A 17,799-nucleotide genomic window follows, 5' to 3' on the forward strand; every position below is an offset into this window, starting at 1 on the left:
AAGCAGCCAAGTAAAAATTAAGTGATAATTTGCATACGTGGGGCGGCGATAGGTGCAATCTGAGTACATGTGGCATCACAGCCAGGGTCGGTTTTCTTTAGCTCAACTCTTTTATCTACCACCTTCACAGTTAACCATTTGGATGTTGTTACTAAAGAAGTCAGATTATCCTCTACCAGGGCCAGGGCCTTCTCAGTGATGGCTCTGACCTGGTGGAATGCTCTGTCCTATGAGGGCCCTGTAGGATTTAACTTCCTTCCGTGTGGCCTGTAAGACAGAGCCATTCCGCCTAGCTTTCAATTTGAACTTAGTCTGATCTTTTATTCCCCTTCCTTCCCTCCCCTCCCCTTTTAATGAAGATTACCCGCTCTGGGATCCCACAGCTAATTCTCCCCTGGTCTCCTCGCTGGCCCAAATAGGACTAATTTAACCAGCTAGCCCTGGTGATCATCTAATGTTTATGGGATGGATTTCCACCCTAAATTGATTTTTGAATTCTAAATTTATTGTTATTCACGTTTTATTCTGTATTTTATGCTGTTTTTTGTTGCATCAATTAAGTGTTTTAAATTTGTTGTTAGTCGCCCTGAGCCTGGTTTTCTGAACCGGGAAGGGCGGGGTATAAATAAATTATTATTATTATTATTATTATTATTATTATTATTATTATTACTGCTATATCCCATGGGCAGGTGTCAATATGTCTTTATTTCATTTTGCTGGCTGCAGGCTAAGCTGAGAGATTTTCACTTTTCCACAGCCACCAAGTCAGACTGGAACTTAGATCCCCAAATGTAAACACCCGGTCTACTGTAGTACACTGGCTGTGAGAGCCAACATGAACAATGAAGCGCTTTGTATCTGATCTATGCTGAGACAGAAGAAACAGACAAACTGCTCTAGTGCAGCTGAACTGGGGGCCTTGCATCCTTTCATGTCTGGGCTTTCAACCTTGCAGGAGGCTTACATCCCAGAAATGTGTCCCAAATCACCCATTTGCAACATGTAAATAAGTGTCCCAACCTCCAAGCTGTATTTGAAGCACTGTGCCAGGAAGAGCAAAGAAATTACTGGCCACATTCTGTTCTCATTTAAACCTAATGTTTGCAAATGATCACTCTAATAATACAGTATTCACCACCATGAGCTCCAACTTCTCACTTTGTGTTGTTAGGGCAGATTCATGCCATACCTTTGAAGGACATGCAATACACCTTTAAAGCATGTGGCTTCACCCAAAGAGTCCAATCTTTAGCGTTTAATCAGAATAAACAGCAAGTGGGTGTTCTGTGGATTGTCGTTTGTTCCGATGTAGCAGTAAAGAACAGATTTTTTTTTTTTTTTTGAGAAAGCAGTGGAACAAAGGCAAAACTGCTTGGACTCATGGCTAGAAAGCACAGGTCAAGTGGGAAAGCGCTTGGACTCATGATTTCTAAGCAGAAGATAAGCAGAAATAGTCCTCAGAGTGTAAAAATGGGACAAGGGGGGATTGTGATGCACTTAGGGCTGCCAGCTTCTTTTGATACAAGTCTTAGTTTCTGTGCTTTTAAGCAAAGGAATTGTGGGACCATGTTTAACCCTGCCCCTGATCTCCCAGTACGTTTCCGAGCACAATTCAAAGTGTTGGTGTTGACCTTTAAAGCCCTAAACGGCCTCGGCCCAGTATACCTGAAGGAGGGTCTCCACCCCCATCGTTCTGCCTGGACGCTGAGGTCCAGTGCCGAGGGCCTTCTGGCGGTTCCCTCATTGCGAGAAGCAACGCTACAGGGAACCAGGCAGAGGGCCTTCTCGGTAGTGGCGCCCGCCCTGTGCAACGCCCTCCCATCAGATGTCAAAGAGATAAACAACTACCTGACATTCAGAAGACATCTTAAGGCAGCCCTGTTCAGGGAAGTTTTTAATGTATGATATATTAGTGTATTTTTGGTCTTTGTGGAAGCCACCCAGAGTGGCTGGGGAAACCCAGCCAGATGGGCGGGGTACAAATAAATTCTTCTTCTTCTTCTTCTTCTTCTTCTTCTTCTTCTTCTTCTTCTTCTTCCTCTTCCTCCTCCTCCTCCTCTTCTTCTTCTTCTTCTTCTTCTTATCTTGCTGAGCTCCTTTCCCACCCCCTGGTGTGCCAAGGGACATCATTCATTATGTGCTACTCTGGAAGTTATATGAAATTCCAAGGGCAAACTATTTAAAGAAAACTCTAGAGCTGGCTGATTTGACGAGGATAGCTCAGTTGTTTGGAGCGTGGTGCTGATAGTGCCAAGGTTGCAGGTTTGATCCCCGTAAGGGACAGCTGCATATTCCTGCATTGCATGAGGTTGGATTACATGATCCTCAGCGTCCCTTCCAACTCTAGGATTACATTATTTGATTTATTATTATTATTATTATTATTATTATTATTATTTATCACAGTGGCTGACCAGATGCCTGTGGCAAGCAGAACCGGGGCACAAGAACATTCTCCTCTCTTGTATTTTCGAGAAACTAGGATTCAGAAGCATTAATGTCCCCCATCCATGGAGGCAGAGCTTAGCCATCATGGTTTGTAGCTATTGATCATCCTCTATGAATTTGTCTAATCCTCTCTAAAAGACACCCAAGTTTGCGCCATCACTGCTCCTTGTAGGGGTGGCTGAATAACTTAACTATGTGCTATATGAAGACATGCTTTCTATTTGTTCTGAAGCTTCCAACATTGTGCTTGATGGGATGTTAACAAATTCTAGCGTTGTGAGAGAAACTTTTCTCCATTTACTTTCTACAAACTTCCATCATCATGTCACCTCTTACTCACCTTTTATCTAAATGAAGAATGCTGCAACTTTTGCCCAAATGCTGCAACTTTTCCACACATACTTCTCATGGCTTGCCTTTGCCTTGGTAAGGGAACCGCCAGACAGTGGCAGAGCATATGCCCGCACTGCCCAGGGCGGAGCGTGCTCCCAAGGGGCATGGGGCATGGAGGGTGCCCTCCCAGGCACGGAATAGCTGCTCAGGTGCATAGAGCAGTGCGCGTGCCCTGCAGCCAGGGGCGGAGTGAGCCGCCCACAGCAGCAGAGTGAGCCACCAATGGCGGACATTCGGCGCACTGCCCGCCCATGACTCCCAAGCCTCCCCTGAGCTGTCAAAACCAATGGGGGGGGAGGGATGCCACTGGCAAAGCGGCGCAGCTCCCCCCTTCCCCAGAGGGCTCAGGGTAGGCTTGGGAGTTGCGGGCGAGTGGCGCGCCAAATGTCACCCCCCTCAGCGAAGACACCCGGGGGGCAGCCCGCCCCCACCACACCCCCTTCCTCCGCCCCTGCCTCCAGATGAGCTGATTTACTTGACCATCGCGCAGGCGGAGATGAGATCATACCTGGTCTTTATTGTGCATTCATTCTGATTTGTTTCTGGGGAGGTTATATGAGCATTTGTCTGTATTCATCCCAATTTGCTTGTGCAGAAATCCACAAGCCTTCCTGTTTGTAATTGGTTTATTCCATACTTTTCAATGCATTTCCCTATCACTTTCCAAACCGCAAAAATACCGTCTTTTTCGCTCTATAAGACGCACTTTTTCCCTTCTAAAAAGTAAGGGAATATGTGTGTGCGTCTTATGGAGCGAATGCACGCTGTGTGGCTAAGCCAGAAGCCAAAACAGGGAGAGGGAGCGCTGCGCAGCACTCCGTCTCGCTGTTCTGGCTTCTGGCTTAGCTGCGTAAAGCCTCCGCAGGGCATCAGGGTGCCTTCATCCCGCTGCCCTCCGGAGGCTTCGCAGGCTATCCCAGAAGCCTCCGCAGGGCACGGGGATGAAGGCTCCCCGTGCCCTGCGGAGGCTTCACACAAAGCTAGAGCAGCTAGAGGGAGCACTGCGTAGCGCTCCCTCTAGATATTCTGGCTTTTGGATAGCCCCGCGAAGCTTCCGCAGGGCACGGGGATGAAGGCTCCCCGTGCCCTGTGGAGGCTTCATGCAAAGCTATCCCAGCTATCCCAGCGGTTATCCCAGAAGCCAGAACAGCAGGAGGCTATCCCAGAAGCCAGATCCCTCTTGCTGTTCTGGCTTCTGGGATTCAGAATATTTTTTTTCTTGTTTCCTCCCACCCAAACTAGGTGCGTCCTATCGTCTGGTGCATCCTACAGAGCGAAAAATACGGTAGCTCTTTTCAAATGAGCCCTTTAATCTATTTTAACTGTGCAAACCTAACTTTCAGGTATATGCTTGAATCCTACCCACAAAACAGTGACCATCTGGAGACATGATGAGCTGATGTGTGCCTGCTTTAGGTAGAATGTGGTAGCGATGCATTCCTCTCATAAATCAAGCCAGTCTCACTTGGGTAGGTTAAAAAATCAGACAGGAATTTGCCCTGGGAAGTCTCAGGCCAATGCCTTTATCAGAAGCAATGTTTCTCTGTGTTGTTTAGAAGCCATGGTAACTCCACTGTGCGGTAGAGCACCCCACAGTTGTGACCTTGCAGGCCTCTTCCTCCTGCAAGAGAAGAGAGTAATGCTTACTTAGATAAGATGTCAAAGCTACAGGAGCAGCTTTTTGAACGTTTTTTGCAAAGGTGTGCTTTCCTCCACAGTGTGGTATCTTCATATATAACCGAGCAGCAGTACTGTCTCCTAGGGACCATGTCCTTTTGCCCCCCCCCCATATTTTTGGGATAGGGGCCAGTGGTCCCCAATGTCCTAAAAGCACAGAGCCATAGTGCGGAGCCAAGATTGGCAGGCTTTCAGTGGTTGCTGGCCATTGAGCCATGTGGCCGCCATGTTCAGCTCCACCCTGAGCTCCTCCTGGTGTTCTGATATCACGTTCATGACATTGGGACGTTGCAACGTCACAGGTACAAAGTCATTTCCCCCAATCCCACTGGTGCCTCTGTAGTCCTAGTTTCTTCTTAGGGATGTGGGTGGCCCTGTGGTCTAAATCACTGAGCCTCTTGGGCTTGCCAATCGGAAGGTTGACGGTTCGAATCCCCGCAATGGGGTGAGCTCCCGTTGCTCTGTCCCAGCTCCTGCCAACCTAGCAGTTCGAAAGTACACCAGCGCAAGTAGATAAATAGGCACTGCTATGGTGGGAAGGTAAACGGCGTTTCTGCGTGCTCTGGTTTCTGTCACTGTGTTCCGTTGCGCCAGAAGTGGTTTAGTCTTGCTGGCCACATGACCCGGAAAGCTGTCTGTGGACAAACGCCAGCTCCCTCAGCCTGAAAGTGAGATGAGCTCCGCAACCTCATAGTCGCCTTTGACTGGACTTAACTGTCCAGGGGTCCTTTACCTTTACCTTTACCTTCCTTCCATGAACATAAGGTTCTGGGAGGAGATGATGGAAGAAAACAGGAACAGGAATACAACCTTGGGTAAAGAAAACACCAAGGCATGCAAGCTGAAGTCTAGGCCCTGCAGATCTCTGCATTAACACAGCCCAGTGCAAGACAGCCCAAATTTTGTTATGCTCCACTGCAAAATGGAAGTTTTATCTGGGGGCAAAATCTGGTTAGGCAGTAGGTGTAGCCCTTTGGCATGCGCTAAATCCCTAAGCTTCTTTGCACACCTGCTTTGTTGTATTGTGTTTTCCCTAAGAAAGGCAATGTAAAGTGTTGAGAACAAAGGAAGGAAGGTGCCTGAGCAAAAACTGTTGGTAGTAAATCAATGTCCAACAGTGAAATAGCCAAGCGTCATCCGCAACAGTGCTCAAAGTTTACAACCTTGTAAAAACAAGGCATATTGCGTGGCCCTTGGTTTACGGCAGAAAGTCATTGAAGATTTTCTATTGGCCATACATAAGCAAACACTCCAAGATACTCCTGTGATTAACCAGTAACAAGGCCTTTAGCTAGAGAAATTCCTGTGTCTCAGAACCACACCTCTTAAGGGGAACTCTGAAAGCTTATCATAGGTCCAGGGTTCCTCAATGAGAAGCCCAGTAATGGCAGATAATCATCTGTAGATAGATAGCTTTTCCATACTATGACGTATCCCTCTGAAATGCAGACGCTCCAAATGTTCCTATTTTCCAGGGACATTTCTGATTTAGAGAAGCCTTCCTGGTTTCTGATTTGATCCTGGTATGTCCCACTTTTCCTTAGGATGTCCCTATTTTCATTGGAGAAATGTTGGAGGGTATGGAATTATCCGGCCCTTGAGCCATCTGAAGGCAAACCTGTATAGGGAAGTTTTTAAAAAATGTTTAATGTTTTAGTATGTTTTTATATGTGCTGGAAGCTGTCCAGAGTAGCTGGGGCAACCCAGTCAGATGTGTAGGGTATAAATAGTAAAATTATCATTATGGAATGGGATGTCCCTATTTTCACAGGAGAAATGTTGGACGGTATGGAAATGAGGAAATTGTGTGCCTGAGCCCTTGCTTTCACTTCACATGGATCACTTGTGAAACCCCACATGCCTAGACCATGCCAGGCATGCACTGAGTGTGTACCCTAAAATATGTCCCAGAATCCTTTGTAACACTGACAGGTTCAATAGCAGACACTGAAAGGTTATGGGCAGACCAGTTGGTGTAGAAAATGTTCCCTGAAGGCACCAAACTTTGTAAAGGACTGTTCTATGCAATTTTCATTCATGACTCAGGCAACACTACGCAGGAATCATACCAAATAGGCACAGTCTCTTTCGAAACCATTTATTTCCTTTGTCACACCCACAACATACATTTAAAGCACTCTTATAGAACTTAAACAGTCATGGCTAACACTAAAGAATTCTGGGAACTGTAGTTTGTTATGCATGCTGAGAGGTATTAGAAGACACCCCCAGAACTACAGTTCCCAACATCCTTCACAGACTCTACTTTCCAGGATACTTCGAGGCAAATGTGTGGTGTAGGCGTGACCTCCCTCCATCTCTCCCTTCTTTAGCACTAGGGCAAGACTAGAGAGTAAAGATTCAGTGCCCATGCAACCCAGAGCATCCATCTTAGGCCAGCTTCTCCCTTAACTGCCCCAAAGATATCTCACCACCACAGTGCATCAGGAGTCACACATGAGGAACTGAATGCTCTGGCTGCCCACCATTTTAGGTTTTAAAATTATCTTACCCCAAAGTGAGAGTGACAGTGAACTAAGCCAATATGACTGTAGTTTGGGGGTCACAGAGCCAATGAAAGAAGTTAGGATGTGGGCTGAGGGAGAATGGCCTTCCCCTTGTTATTTGAATTGCCTTATTGGCCCTGCAACTTCCAAGCTGGTGTCTGCTTGACACAGCTCACTGCCAATCTTGCCCTGGAGTTAGCAAAAGCTTCATTCTTATATACATAGAAATCCAAGGCTGTTGTTAGCCGCTCTGAGCCCGGCTTCAGCTGGGGAGGGCGGGATATAAATAAAATGTTGTTGTTGTTGTTGTTGTTGTTGTTGTTGTTGTTGTTACTACACAGCCCCCATTGGAGGATTCATGGTGCTTCATCACAATACAGTGGAACCTCGGAAGCCAAACGCCTTGAAACTCGTACTTTTCGGCTCCTGAACAATCAAAAACTGGAAGTGAGTGTTCCAGTTTTCGAATGACTGTCGGAAGCCGAACGTCCGGCTTCCTCACTGCGAGAAGTGAGGTTACAAGGAACCAGGCAGAGGGCCTACTCCAGGCAAAATTCTGTGGACACTCGAACACTTGCAATCCCTGCCAAATATCTATTCAAAGTTGTGTACATAAAGTGATAAACGATATGTTGGATGTGGTTAAGAAATACATGCCCGGAAATGCTAAAGCATGCTTCTCCTCTGTTTCCAAGCTTTCCTCCACATCTATAACAACAAATGTTTTCCTTTTGAAATGAAAGCCAAGACTTTAACATGAACTTAAAAGCCAAAGATGACTAGCAGATATGTGACCCCAGAGTGCTGTGGAAAACTGCTGGGGAAAATACAATACGTTAGATAAGTCATCTTGGATAGCAGCCAGTCTTAGGGTTTGGAAATCCTTTCTAACATGATTTGCTTTAAAAAGGAATAAAAGAAAAAAGATAATGGATTAAAAAACAGGCAATAAAGGGGAATGGGAAAGGAATGAAGATGAAGTAAGAAATAATTTATTTAGGCTGTAATTCTGCATTCTGAATAAGCAGAGTCTTTTCAGGTCTCCCAGGGACCTAGAGGTGACAACCATTTTGGGGGGCATTTTGAGTCTCCCATTTTGGAGAGAGACACCGTTTCCTACCCATTGCCGGTTCTTGTTCGATATGCGTACCAAATTTCAGGTCTCTAGGTGACATGCAAGTACTTTAACATTGTCTATTTATGACCCAGGTGAGCCCACCTCCTTGGCTGTGTTCAGTGGCAAACTTTGTCCCTTTAATTTTATGGTGTCTGTAGGTGGAGCTGCAGTGTCTTGATGCTATGGTAGGGGAGCCTGAAGATCACACCTGAGCTCTGCTGCTATGGAGTAATGACTGCAGAGCCTAAGTAGAAGATGTTGCAAGACTGTTCTAGTCCTCTGCATTATAACTGGCTTCGCAGTGATGGTACTATACTGTTGAGAGGGTGCTGTGCTGCAGTTGGGGTTGCCAACCTTTTGGGCACCATGTCTCTGAATGCTCCTCTTATCCCTTTCCAGGGTCAATTTTCCCCCGTTCTCAATAGGCAAAGTGCACATATGTCCACACATGCATACACACACAGAGAGCGCTCCATTATTTGCCTTTCCAAAAGGCCTGGGTGTCAGGAACGGCCCTTCCCAAAGCGACAGCAAAGACTCCAGAGAAGAAGGGGGCAGGCTGAGGGGAGTAGAGGGTTGATTCCTTCCCACATTGAGGGTGATGCCAGCCCCTTCCATTCGGGAATGCAGGCTATAAATCCTCAAGACAGCACAGAGAAGGCAGAGTCTGATTCTGAGGAACAGCCGCTGTTATCTAAGACATCTAAACGGAATTAGGTTAAATTAACAGTTTGTGTTAAATTAATTTAAGAATATATATTTTTTGTATGTATGTGTATGTGTGAAGTTAAATTTGTAATGACATTAATGAATTTCAATAAAGAATTTTTTATTTAAAAAAAACAAGAAAAAAGAAAGAACATGAAATAGAACAATCTGCCTCAAAACTGGAGGGCATGTAAACATCTAGCATTCAAAAGTAATATGGATAAGAAAAAGTGAAAACGTGCTGATAGAGATAAATCAGTTTAGGTGAATGTTAATAAATTTAACTGCAACAGTGGAAGAAGAAAAAAAATGGGACAGCCGCTGTTAAATTCGGCTCAAGAAGAGGAGGAGGGGCAGCCTGCCCCTGAGTCTCCTCGTAGTAGGCAGAAGAGTAGAGTAAAGCCACAAGGCTAGCCTAGCAGGAGGTGGGGCAACCGGTGGAGGATATCCTGCTGGCGTAGACAGTGTCAACCAGTGGGTCCAACTGCCTCATCAGGGGAGGATTGAGCCAGGAGGGCTTGGACTGAAATTGCTGTGTAATTACTAAATAAACCTGCCAGCTTGCCATGTCTTGGTGTGTGAGAGGCATCGTAAATCCAGACACTGAGTAAAAGCCCTATCTGGGAGCATTAAGATTTACAGTGGTGGACTGCACAGTAAAAACCCCAGCAACACAAAAACATTGATCCAAGGCATGAACCTATACAGTGTTACATAGGATGGCAACATAACCACCAGCAGAGGCCTATGATTTGATGGTAGTTTTGTGGGGACCCATAAAAGTTATGAGGAACCATAAGGATCAAGGCCTTGGATCCATGCTTTTGTGCTACCACTATCTTCAAATGCAGCAGGCTAGTTCAGTCAATGGAGACAGATGTGATTTGTGATTTGATCGTAGATTATTGTTGTAGGCCTCTGCAATCTCTGCCATCAGTAGCAAGATTCCATGGGTCTTGCCACTTAACCAGGGTTGTGTTTCCATTGGGAAACCAAGGCACAGTGGAGACTAGTGTCTTTAAGAGATATGGTTTGTTTTATACATATTAATACCTGGGCCTTAGTATGGAGAGCATCACATCCCAAGAATGACTCTGGTTGCTCCTCTCATAGCATGGCGTTCTGCCCACTTTCTGCTCCTCCTTCTCAGAAACCAGTGCTCCCAAAACCTTTGTTGTATAAGGACACCTTATTTTCCTGTGCTGACAGTCACACTCACACTCACACTCACACTATTATCCTGGCAACCTCCTCTCAGCTTTGCTATTGTCTTCTGCTAACTATCACACCCCTCCTTGTTTGACGCTGAATGTCTCACCTTTCATCAGGATAAGGACGCTGCCTTTGTTCTTTGATAGCACCTCTCTAAGCCATTCTCCTGAGGAAGCTGGCTTGGCTTCAAACCCCACAGTAACAAATTTCAGCAATTATGGGGGGGAAACAGGCACCCAGGAATTCCAGAGGATCCTTGACCCCCTGCAAATCCATAATATTATGTAACTTGTATATGTACTTTCTCTTTCTCTTTGGCACACCATCTCTCATCACTGCATCTCTCCACCCCATCTTTATTTCTCTAACATTTCATTCTCTCTTCCAAGTCAACATCCCTGCCTGGCAGCTTCTCAAGTGCCAGTCTGAGCCTTGAGAAACCCACAGAGCTGAAAGAGGAGGTTGAGAAGAGCATCACTCTTCCAGCTTCCTTCTTCAACAAAAGGTGACCACCCTCAATGCCTGATGCAAAGGTGTGAGAGGCCTTGTGGGTACAAGGGTGCATTGTGCCCATGAACACCACACTGGAAACCCCAGGATATAAAAAACAAAACAGCCCTGGTGCATTAGACCAAAGGTTGTACAAATCTTTCTGTTTTCATTCCTGGCCGTGAAACTGATGCCCCCCCCCCTTCACATTTTGTCCGTGGAATCTGGCATTCACTGTATACTGCTTACAAATAAAGAGATTGCATTAACTATTATGGTTAGTTGTTGATGATAGCCCTGTCTTCTGCAAGTTTCTCAAACTCTTTTCTAACCACTTGAGATCATGGTCATTATCTGCATAGCAATTGCAGAAGTATATTAGCTAATTATGTGTCATGGGGAAAATCTGGTCTGGTGTCTATCCAGGGCAATTTGTGAGATTATCCAGGTGGATCCCTGCAGGATTCTTCACAGGAATGAGATTTCTCCCTGGACAAGGTGGGTGTGATATTCCTCCACACAAGGTGAACTATGGCAGAGAAGGAAACTCTGTGTGTGTGGTTACTATTAAGATAGCAAGGGCAGTAATTAGAGATAATTGATTCTAATATATGGATGTACAGGCCTCAGGGACGCTAGATGTCTCAACTAAGAGGAAAACCATCATTACCTGTGCAGCAAATTCTGAAAACAGAAGCTAATGACACCCACAGAGGAAACTCCCCTCCCAGAAGCATATCCAGAGATGGGCAACCAAATGGAGTCTTCCTTGCTTGAATGGGAACCGCAGGTGGTTAGACAATAAAATATATGGTATAGTGTTGTCATTCTACTTTGACCATCTCTGAAGAGGTTTCCCTGCCTCACAAGCAAGAAAAATGTCTAGTCTCTAGTACCAACGTCTTTCATTTACCTGTAAAGGACAAATGAATCTTTAAAAATAAAAATGGGACCTGAAACAAAACGATGCAACATGACTTGCTCCTGATCAGAGTTCCAGGATACTCCATTCCATCCACCTCTTCCTGGTTATCTGTTCTCCACCTGCTCTCCCTAAGTAAAAAAAAATCAGTCAGCACTGTGTGCTGAGTGTACATGCTTAATTCTTATTGGACTGGTAGGGATGGTGGGTTTGGCATGTAGGGTTTTTTCTAAATAGTTTTTTTTAATGCTGTTTAAAACACCTTAGGGGTCCCACAAGCCTGCTGATATCTCCCCTCTCGGAAGTGGATGGTGGGATTTTGTGACACTAGAATCCGCACTTGAATACAGTCATACCTCGGGTTGAATGTGCTTCGGGATGAGTGCGTTCGAGTTGCGCTCTGCGGCAACCCGGAAGTAACGGAGCGTGTTACTTCTGGGTTTCATAGCTTGCGCATGCGCAGACGCTCAAAATGATGTCACGCGCATGTGCAGAAGCGCCAAAATGTGACCCGCGCACACGCGGAAACGGGTTACGTTTGCTTCTAGATGCGAATGGAGCTCCGGAACGGATCCCGTTCGCATCTAGAGGTACCACTGTAATGAGTCTGCTAGGGGACAAGATAATACCCTGCTGCCCCCCTTCCCCCCGCCAGCAGAACTGCCAAGGGACCAAAAGATAGCCTCACAATGTTATTCTCTGACACTGGCCCCAGAAATAGGATTGGAACCATTGTAAAACAGTATTCCCAAATGTCCATCTCAACAAGTCTGTGCAGCAGGATACCATGGCACATAGGAGCTAACTCCTAGGGGTCATGGTCCCTTCACACACCCCCATAAAATATTTGAGGGAGCTGCCCTCCAAAGTTGAGGACCATTGCCATTCAAATGGTGTGCATGCACCACATCATGTGATCGATTATGTAAGGTGGGGCTTACCTGCCCCCCTATATTTTATTCAAGTTAACAGCTCTGCCATCACAAATCGTCTCAGAGACCACTGAGAGATCAAAGAAGAATAGTGTTCCCCCATGAGTACATGACATCAGCAATGGACTTCACAAAGCATGTTGATGCAGATACACGTGTGATACATCAGGGTTCGTTTTTGTGCCAAGTTTTAATGTGCTTAGCTAAAACATGGATGGTGGAAAATCCAGATCTTAGGGTTCAAAAGCCACCCCTAAGTGTGTGCACTGCCATGCCAGAATTAATTTCAGAAAGTCTCCTAATTAGAGGCAAGAATTGTTGGGCAGAGCAAACCCAGAGAATAATAAAGGAATGAAAATGGGGAAATCCCTTCATCTCTCATTTCAGTTCAGTTGAATATGCAGACATGAACAATGTGTTTCCTCACACAATTCCATCATCCATGTTTTCTCCACAATCCTTTTCTGTTTGCAAAAACATCGAGGGTTGCAGCCTATTAAATTCTGTTCAGAGTAAGGTAAAGGTAAAGGGACCCCCTGATCATTAGGTCCAGTCGTGACTGACTCTGGGGTTGCGGCGCTCATCTCGCTTTATTGGCCAAGGGAGCCAATGTACAGCTTCCAAGTCATGTGGCCTGCATGACTAAGCCGCTTCTGGCGAACCAGAGCTGCACACGGAAACGCCGTTTACCTTCCCGCCAGAGCAGTACCTATTTATCTACTTGCACTTTGACGTGCTTTCGAACTGCTAGGTTGGCAGGAGCAGGGACCGAGCAACAGGAGCTCACCCCGTCGCGGGGATTCAAACTGCCGACCTTCTGATCGGCAAGTCCTAGGCTCTGTGGTTTAACCCACAGCGCCACCCGCGTCCCTCTGTCCAGAATAGACCTACTGAAATTAATGGACCCAAGTTAGCCATGTCTATTAACTTGACCAGGTCTGCCCTGAGTAGGATTAGCACTGAATACAACTCCAAGGGTCCTTGACAGGAGGGATCAAGAGGTTTTGAGCCAGAACTCTAGGCAACCCCTCCTTTGTTGGTTATCACTTTGGCAGATTAAGGAAACAGAACACAGTGCAGTCACCCCAGGAATCTCTCTCCTGTGCACTCGAGCCAGTATTTTTGCATTTCAGGGACCAAGGGGACCCATGATGATGGTGTTGCCTTTGTGCTTGCCCCGGCACTCCTTTTAATATCTTCTTGATCTGTAAATACCCAATTAGAGAAACATCAGAAGATTGTACTACCCTTTCCTCCAAAGTAAACTCCAAATGTGGGAATGGTGCACCCAGGTCTGTGCCATACCCTGCCCCCATGCTGCACTTATTGACCCAGTGTTCATTTTTATTTTAGAGGAGTGTGCTTGTTTCTTTTCCTTGGAGTTGGAAGCACAGGCATTTGGGAGCTGCAAGTTTCCACTGTGGATTTTCCTGTGCAAATGGGTGGATGCAGAGGCGTTTGGATCTCAGAATGTTTTCCCAGGTATTGTAGGGACATAACAAACACAGTGTGTGGTACAGCGGGAGAGGCTCTGGAATGCAATAAACCAGAAGATCTGGTCTCTGTTTACAGCTCTGCTTGTTTGACCTGGGATCAGTTGTTTCCCTTCACTGTAGAATAAGAACAGAAGTCTTCTTTATTTACATAATCAGCCTCCTCTTAGGCTTCTGTAGCAGTAGTTGAGGTGGCAAAACCCTCAGTTGGTAGAGCATGAGACTCTTAATCCCAGGTTCAAGGGTTCGAACCCCGTGTCAGACAACAAGATTCCTGCATTGCAGGAGGTTGGACTAGATGACCCTTATGGTTCCTTCCAACTCTACAACTCTTCATCTCCTTGGGAGTAAGCCTTGTCACAAATACACTGTTATGGGTTCGGTTTTCCAGATTATTGTGAATTAGCTTATCAGATATGCAGATGACACAACCTTGATGGCAGAAAGTGAGGAGGAATTAAAGAACCTTTTATTGAAGAAGAAGAAGAGTTTGGATTTGATATCCCGCTTTATCACTATCCGAAGGCGTCTCAAAGCGGCTAACATTCTCCTTTCCCTTCCTCCCCCACAATAAACACTCTTTGAGGTGAGTGGGGCTGAGAGACTTCAGAGAAGTGTGACTAGCCCAAGGTCAGCCAGCAGCTGCATGTGGCAGAGCGGAGACGCGAACCCAGTTCCCCAGATTACGAGACTATCGCTCTTAACCACTGCACCACATTGGCATTGAGGGTGAAAGAGGAGAGTGCAAAATATGGTCTGAAGCTCAACATCAAAAAAACTAAGATCATGGCCACTGGTCCCATCATCTCCTGGCAAATGGGGGGGGGGGATGGAGGCAGTGCGAGATTGTACTTTCTTGGGTTCCACGATCACTGCAGATGGTGACAGCAGTCACGAAATTAAAAGACGCCTGCTTCTTGGGAGAAAAGCAATGACAAACCTAGACATGACTAAACGACTAAACAACAACAACAACAATGTTATTGCAAAACCTTGCAGCTGATGGTAAACAATGGGAGCATAATGGTCCTTCCACTTTCTCTCCAGCCTTCTTAATAACACGCTTGTCAGATATTGGAGAGGACCCAGTGAGACAGCTGGAAGCAGCTTGAATTTACATAGACAATAAGTCAGACAAGAGAACTGGGAGTTCAGCTCAGGCTAGTTCAACATGAAACAACCCAAGGGTGAGGTCTGCAGAGCTCACGCTGGTGCTTTTTGAAAATAATATGCTCCCAAAATACTCTGCTTGTTTATGCTTAAGCAAAGGAGGCTCTTCAATAGAGCAAGGTGGGACTCATTCCCATGGGGTCCCCAAACATTGTCTTTCTTCCTTCTTCCTCTGTCTCCCTGAATCCCTCAGTCTTGAAAGAACATTACATGCAACCCATACCACAGGATGCCCTGAAGTCGAAAGCAGCTATGCTGGACTATTGGATTCTCTACATCACTGAAGTTCTTTCTCATGCTAACCTCTTCTCCCTCTTCTGCTCCCAACCCATCCCTCCTTTGTCTAGGTAAAAGGTAAAGGACCCCTGGACAGTTAAGTCCAGTCAAAGGCGACTATGGGGTTGCGGCGCTCATCTTGCTTTCAGGCCAAGGATGCCAGCATTTGTCCACAGACAGCTTTCCGGGTCATGTGGCCAGCATGACTAAACCGCTTCTGGAGCAATGGGACACTGTGATGGAAACCAGAGCGCACGGAAACACTGTTTACCTTCCTGCTGCAGCAGTACCTATTTATCTACTTGCACTGGTGTGCTTTCAAACTGCTAGGTTGGCAGGAGCTGGGACAGAGCAACGGGAGCTCACCCTGTTGCAGGGATTTGAACCGCCGACCTTCTGATCGGCAAGCCCTAGGCTCAGTGGTTTAGACCACAGCGCTACCCGCATCCTTGCCTACCTAATACAGACTGTAAACCTATTTGGGGCAAGCAAATCTATCCTGAACTCTTGGGAAAGATGTTGGGGCTTTTGCCCAAAGAGAATGACTGGGATGGCACATACCCTTGCCTGCTATCGTGCACATAAATTACATATATATATATATATATATATATATATATATATATGCTAAGTCCATAATTGCCAAGGATTGCAATTTACAAATACAGGTTTGGCAAGGTGGAGATTGTGATGTATGCAACATGAAATGATGGAATTCATAATTGCCAGAAGATGTTATTGTTTTGCACTCTTATTTCTCAGAGTGAGGGAATTTTTGCAGGGTGAGTTTCCTTTTTAGAAAAACAAAGCAAGCTTATTTTGTAGAAAAACACCACTAGAGATTTCTGGCATTTTTATAGTCAAGTAGTATGCTAAAAGCAGGTAGTATAAGTCCCCTGCAATCCCCAAAGCCACAAAAAGTTCGACTTTGGACATTACAGAAAAGGTTGGAAGAAAAGCAGGAAGTCTGAGGCACTTACATTTTCTGTTTTCTGAACATCTCGAAGTATCTTAACAAAGACAAAGTACAGTATAACAATCCTTTAGACTATCAAGGGTCAAGATGCCAGCTGGTGTGTGGGATGCTCCTCCTATGAAGTTCTACTAAAAAAAAATCCAATTTTTATTGAAGGAGAAACCCTAAAAGTTACCTATGATTTCACTTTATGCTTAATTTCAGTGTCAATTCTCTGCACCAAGCCTAGAGAGAGCACCTTTTAACACACTGAAGCAGTATGTCTGCAATGCACTAGTGGAAAAAGGCTTTTGATGAAGAGGATTAGATGAGTGCATAAATAACACACATGTATGAATGTGGGACACGGGTGGTGCTGTGGTCTAAACCACTGAGCCTCTTGGGCTTGCTGATCAGAAGGTCAGCAGTTTGAATCCCTGTGACAGGGTGAGCTCCCGTTTCTCGGCCCCAGCTCCTGCCAAGCTAGCAGTTCGAAAGCTCATCAAACTGCAAGTAGATAAATAGGTACCGCTCAAGTGGGATGGTAAACGGCGTCTCCGTGTGCTGCTCTCGTTTTGCCAGAAGTGGCTTAGTCATGCTGGCCACATGACCCAGAAAAACTGTCTGCTGACAAATGCCAGCTCCCTCGGCCAGTAAAGCGAGATGAGCGCCGCAACCCCAGAGTCGTTCATGACTGGACTTAACTGTCAGGGGTCCTTTACCTTTTTTAAGAATGTGATAGCCAAAAGCACCACCTCCATTTGCAGAGACAGGCAGTATATCACTGATCACCTGATGGCAATGTTTGACGAATGAGAAGGATGTATGCCCTGCTTGGACCCTACCTGAGAAATCTAGATGTTGATTGTTAGAAAACAGCACTGGATGGCAAGACCATTAGTATGACACATGGCAATGTTTTTGATATTGTGTAACATTAAAGCCCCTGTTACTAATCTTTAGGAGAACTACATCAATTGCCACCAGCTGAAGAGCTGCACCATAGATTGCTACAGAGAAAATGATGAATGAAAAACAAGAGAAGCAACAGCAACCTCCCTTCCTCTGCCCTCTCTCCAGTCCAGCATCACAACTGCAACAACTCAAGCAGAATGCTTGGAAGTATCCCTGCAAACATGCATGAGTAAAGCACTTCTGTTGAAAAGGCAGACTTCACTTAAATACACATGAGACTGATTTACTTGTGTACCTTACAAATATGCTGAATTTGTTATAAAGACTGTTGTGACATTCCTGAACAAATGAGGACTCAACCCACCAACAAATAAGTATGATGGCCACCAGGTGGTTGGTCAATTCCCTATCTTGGTTGTCAGCTTTAGGTTGCAGAATGGAGAGATCACTGGATGCTCACATTTAGCCTGAGTCAATGTGCTCCTCTGATCCTATCTCCCATCAAGATCTAGTCAGTCAGTTGAGAAAGTACATGTTGACAACTCAGCTGTTCTTTGTGGTTGACCCACAATGGTGAAACTC

This window comes from Podarcis pityusensis, assembly GCF_964106645.2.
Source record: "Podarcis pityusensis genome assembly, chromosome: 2".
NCBI lineage: Eukaryota > Metazoa > Chordata > Lepidosauria > Squamata > Lacertidae > Podarcis > Podarcis pityusensis.